Genomic DNA, 6,000 nt, shown 5'->3' with positions numbered 1-6,000 from the left:
GTGCCTTCTTCCCGGATTTGAACCAGCACCACTGGAGCTGTTAGGTGCATATTAGCCACCTGGAGATCTTGCTGAAACGCATATTCGAGTTTTATGGATCTGGGTGGGACCTGGGATTCCGCACTTGTGACAAGCACCCAGGTTTTGCCGACTTTGAGAAGCTAGGAACTGAAGGACACGCCCCCTCCACATCCTCTTCCCAACAAAATTTTGTGTCTGCTCTTGCCTTTTAGTTTCAAGTCTCCTTCAGCCCCCGAGGTGCAGCCCTTGTGCAGCGTCCGTCCCCTCCCTTTGCACAGCTGTCCTACGCGGCATCCGGGAAGGTGGACCCTGCACCCACAGAGCATTCAGGCTCGGGTCATCGCTCCGTCCGCCTCCCCGGCTCCCCGTGACTCAGGCCACACCTCCTGCCGTGGGAGCACCTCATGCGAATAGAGTTTCAGAGCCATCCTCCGATCTCAAGACACTGTGAGGAGAGTCATTTTTTCCCAGAATAGACACAACACAACGGAGCCTTATGCTGTAGGCTTGCTCCCCCGGGGCTCCCACCTTCCTGGCTCTGTTACACCCGCCGCGTGCAGTCTGTCCTCAGCAAACGTGTGAGGAGGGTGTGAAAACATCTCCACCCCACGTGAGCGATTTGGACACAAGCCACACCTCATTTTTGCCCCAAGATGCCCAAGCCGCAGATATCCCATGAATTTATGAGAATGTCACAATTCTCTGGGCTAAAACTCCCCCCCGAATCCAGGAATATGGGACCATAAGGCCTCTCTGTGTGTTGGTACTAACTAACCAGCATCCCAGCCACAAAGTAGCAGAAAAGAGTGTTATTAACAGAAAGAAGACTCTGTGAATGTGTTTTGTTAATGGGAAAATGACAGTTACTCAAAGCACAATAACGTGACATCGTCTTCCAAAGTTCCGGTGTAGGTAGCCCCAGTGCCACTGATACTTTGTCAGGGTCAGGGTCTCTTAGGGGAGTTTTACGGTTGGTTTCCGTCCCCACCCTGACCCCATACAGCTTTGGGAATTAGCTATCACATCAGTGACCCTCCCGATCAGTATCTTGTTTAATCGTGGACCTGTCCATTCTGCAAACATTTATTTCAGCCTGTTCACTGGCTGACATGTGGGAGTGTAGACAAGAGAGTAGATTCGGATTGGAACAAGAGGAAAGGAAAACACAGATGATGTGGGTATCGTGTGTTGGGACGTTTGGGAAGAGCAGAAATGAGGTCTGGTATGGACCCTGCCCCCCAGCCAGCCCCTTGGGAAGCGTGCTGTACACACCCAGGGAAGAACCTAGACCGTTCTGGTGGAGGATACAAAAGGTTTCGTGGCGAGAAATGGAGTTTTAATTACAGAACGATCCTGCAAGTGCAGGAGCACCAATTTCCCATGTGACGTTACAGAGACTGGCTCCTTCATCCCCATCGAGGCCCCAGGAGAGACACAGGGAAGGTCTGATTCTAAGTTAACCCATGAGAAACCAATCGCAGTTTTCCTCAAATTATGGCCCAGAGACCATCCGCCTTGGAATCACATGGGAGCATTTGTTTAAAAATCGGGTTCCTGATCTCAGTCAGAAGCTCTGGGGTGGGGCTCTGGAATTTGCATTTTTAATAAACTCTCCAGGTGATTTGTCAGCACATTCAAGTTTGAGAACCACTGGCTCCAGAGGTGGAGGAACTTGCCCACCACACACACACACTCACACATACACACACATACACACACAGCCAAGACCAGGACTCAGCCGTTCTGGTCTGGCAGGCTTCCCACTAAACCTCTCCATCACTCACTAAACCCAGGTGCCCAGCGCCATCCATTGACACTGGTGTTTCTAAGATGCTTGTCAAAATTCAAGTTCTCTCTTTTTCTTTAGGGAGCAGGGTTCAGATGATGTCTTGCAGGGCATATGAGTAAAAGAAAAGTGTCTCCAAAGAGAAACCCAAAGGGAACCCTCCTAAACTGTTGGTGGGAAAGTAAATGGGTACAGCCACTATGGGAAACAGTATGAATGTTCCTCAGAAAACTAAAAGTAGAACTACCAGATGATCCAGCAATCCCATTCCTGGGCGTATATCTGGACAAAACTCTAATTCGAAAAGATACAAACACCCCAGTGTTCATAGCAGCACTATTCACAGTAGTCAAGACATGGAACTAACCTAAATGTCCATAGACGGAGGAACAGATAAAGAAGATGTGGTACATATACACAATGGGATATTACTCAGCCATAAAAAAAGTATGAAATGATGCCATTTGCAGCAATGTGGATGGACCTAGAGATTATCATACTAAGTGAAGTAAGTCAGAGAGAAAAAGACAAATACCGTATGATATCATTTATATGTGGAATGTAAAATACAACACAAATGAACATACCTATGAAACAAAACAGACTCACAGACCCAGAGAACAAACCCGTGGTTGCCAAGGCGGGGAATGGAGCAGGGATGGAATGGGAGTTTGGGATTAGCAGATGCAAACTGGTATATATAGAATGGATAAACAAGGTCCTACTGTATAGCACAGGGAACTATATTCAATATCCTGGAATGAACCATAATGGAAGAGAATACGAAAAAGGATGTGTATATATATGCGTATAACTGAGTCACTTTGCCGTACAGTAGAAATTAACCCAACATTGTAAATCAACTATGCTCCAATAAAATGAAAAAATAAAGAGAAACTCATTCGTTCAGAGTGGCCCCTGCCGTCTTGGTCAGTTGATGTCTTAGAACCTGCCCCTCCATCCTTCTTTACCACCAAGGGAAAGAGGTTGGTCGGACCTAGAAGCTAAGTTCTACGTTTCATGGTGAAACTCTTGCTTTACTTGTGAAACCTGCATACTACGTGTTGGGATGAAGGTTTTCCTCACGTGGGATGTCTTGTTCTTGGTGAAGGAAGCGCCTTAGTTTGAGCCTCAGCACCCACTCTGGTCCTGATGGTGACGTGGGTGACGCAGCTCCACCCCCTCTCCTCTCAGGGCTGGCTCCCAGGTGGGACGTGTCCTGCAGGGCCCCTGCGGGCTGCAGGTTTCCTGGATGGCCCTATCTGGACACGGTGGGCACAGCGCCCTCACTCCGGGGTCCAACACGAGGATGCCCACTCTTCCACTGCCATAAGCCCCATCCTCCAGTAATGGCCTTGTCTGTGATAAACGTGACATTTTGGTGTCCCATCAGCCTTACTCTCTCTGTTTGAACTGAATTACCTGCATTTGATTGAGTTTGTTTCTTTCTGGAGCTAAGATGAGACAGAAGCTTGCCACCATGAGTTGTGTGAAAGGACCCCAGGTGTTTTGATGGACAGGGAAACACGGATTTGTTTAGTGGGCAAGGCTGTTCTCCCACGTGGCCTGCTGTTACTGAAGCCACAGAACCATGGCAGCCCCGAGCCCGTGGCAAACATCCCCCAACAGCCCTTGCAAAAAACAAGTCCCAGAGTTCAGGCCATGAAGACAAGCATGGCGATGTTCCTAAGAGGGGCTGTGAGTCCCTGGTCTGGGAATGGTCTCCCTCAGAGCCTCCACTCTTTGACTTTTTTCACGTGGTCTCACCTTAAAAGTGATGTCATCTCCCGCTCTCGCTAACACATCAGGACTTCTGAGCACCGACTAGACTGTTACAGGTGCAGGGTGAGGCAAGCATGGCCCCGTAAGCACCATATTCTAATGTCCCGAGCACAGGACGCCTATGACCTGCTTTCCTGGCCTGGGGTTTGTCACTTCCGGCCCGAGACTCCACTGGGAGGTCAGGGACTCTAGGCTGTGTTGTCTAAGCTTCATGAATATGCTGGATGTGTTGTCTGACTCTGAAGGCTGCCCGGCCCCTCTTCCAGAGGAAAACTCCTAGAGGCTCCCGGCTGTGCAAATGTGCGGGGAAATCATTCCTTCAAACACACATCAGAGTTGACACGTGTGCACATCTGGATGCTGGGTGGACAGGCCTGTGTCCCAGCTGGAGAGCTGGAGCTGTGCCATGGTGATAGTAACAGGGGAGCAGAGGGTGCCCGGCCAGCAGCGAGAGGCAGGCGACAGTTACGGCAATGAGCACCGCAGGTGTGGGAGAGGGGGTCCTGTAGACTGGAGTGCTCAGAGGGAGGGTCTAGGGCCGCGGCCCTGCAGAGGGGATGAACTGAGGCCCGGCGTGAGGAGGGCATGCCAGGCACGTCGCCGGCCCCGCTGGTCTTGCTTCCCCTTCCTTTTTCCCTGCCGGCTCCCACCCGGCCATCACCTTCACCTTTTCAGCTCAGGGGACGGGCAGAGGTGACCCAGCCCCCAGGGAGCACACGTCCCATGCCCTCTCCCGCTCACCCTGATGTCCCCTGGGACGCCGTCTGCCACGTGATGCTCCTGGTTTGCACTGGGGGAGGTGATAACAGCGGGACGGCCGGTGCCTCCAGAGGCCTCCCTCCTTCCTGCCCTGTCCCCTAAGTGCCACCTCAGATTGGAGGTGACGATGTTGAGTTCTAGGGTCTGTTTCCTTTATCTGCCAGGAATGCTGGGACCAGGGCCTGGAGAGCCAGGGGTGGGGGGGGGATGAGGGATTGTCGTCAGAGGGCTGGGGTCCTAGCCAGAGCCCTGGGGCCACCTGAGGGCTGGGGCACGGGTCGGGGTGGTGGTGGACCAGGCCCCGCCTTTAGGTGCAGAACGATGCCTGTGGACCAGCCGGGCTGCCATGTCCTCACAGGTGATCTGCGTCATCTTCTGCGTGACGGTGGCCACATTTTATTAATCCCTCTTTTCCCAACACCAGGGCTCAATAAATGACTGTCCCTGGAATGAACGAATGGGTCATTTACTGCAAGAACTTTGGGGGTTTTCTTTGTTTCCTTTGCTTTTTGAATAATCTAAGAGCTGGGCAGAGTTTCTAAGGAACTCGTTGCCCAAGTGGTGTTTCTTAGTGCAGGAGCCACGGGCCCCTGAGTTCCAGCCCAGATACACTGGGTTCCTCTCCTTTCTCTGCTTTGATTCCTGGGCAGGTGGAGGGGGTCCAGCTGCCTTGTGGTCCTCAGCAGCCTGCCTGGAGAGTGTCCAGAGACAGTGTCAGATGTGTTCCAAAGGGCAAACCCGACTTTACCCATTTCTACCTTGAGGGTGTGTGCTGAGTGGATGAACCTCTTTGGGCCTCAGTTTTGTCCTCTGTAAAATGGAATAGTTATCTCTCCAGAATTGCAGTGTGGGAGCCGGGCACCCAAAGGCAGGCAGTCCCTGGCACCATTCTGCCCAGTGGTGCCAGGGACACAGCCAGACCTTCGTGGTGTCATTCATTTGCACACCTGTCTCTCCCACATAAATAACTCTGTCTTTGAAACCTCAGTGTCTGACACAAAGGAAGGGCTCAGTAAATGTTTGTTGAGTGAATAAATGATCTTAAGAAGAGGGAGAGAAAGGAATAGATGAAGTACAGCAGGACCTTCAACAGGACCTGTGATGTATTTTGTTGCGCTTTGTCAATGAGCTTTTCAAATCTTATTCAGATGTCGAATCACTGGGACCAAAATTCTGAGTATGTAGGTCACTTTTAGAAAAGTGGAACTTAGCCCTGTGGGGTTTATTTCTCACCTAGAGAGAGGTGTGCCTCCTGCAGGCCCTGAGGGAGAGAGCCTCTAGAGGGTGGGTGGTGTCCCCAGAGAAGTGTGTGGGGATGAGCCAGTCTGAGGGAGTCTTGGTGTCAGAGTTCGGCCCCGGAGCTGGCCCTGCGTGGGAACTGGGTGGGCCGCGTGGAGGGGAAGCAAGTGGCCGTGCCCTCGGCTGTACTTGGACTCAAGGTCGTTGCCCATCGCTGCCTGAGGCACCCGCCTCGTGGTTCTGGGGACTGGACCCTGTGTGAGCTACAGCAGACGCCCTCACCTGGGCCTGGGACTCATTGCAGGACTGCTATTCCTCTCAACGTCTCCTTTCAAAATCTGCATGGAGAGTTTGCTGGGGAAAGAGGCCTGGATGGAAAAATGCTTCCTCCGAAGTGAGGGCGTGCCACTGCG

This window comes from Balaenoptera ricei, chromosome 18 (genome assembly GCF_028023285.1).
Source record: "Balaenoptera ricei isolate mBalRic1 chromosome 18, mBalRic1.hap2, whole genome shotgun sequence".
Lineage (NCBI taxonomy): Eukaryota > Metazoa > Chordata > Mammalia > Artiodactyla > Balaenopteridae > Balaenoptera > Balaenoptera ricei.
This window is presented reverse-complemented; position numbering follows the sequence as displayed.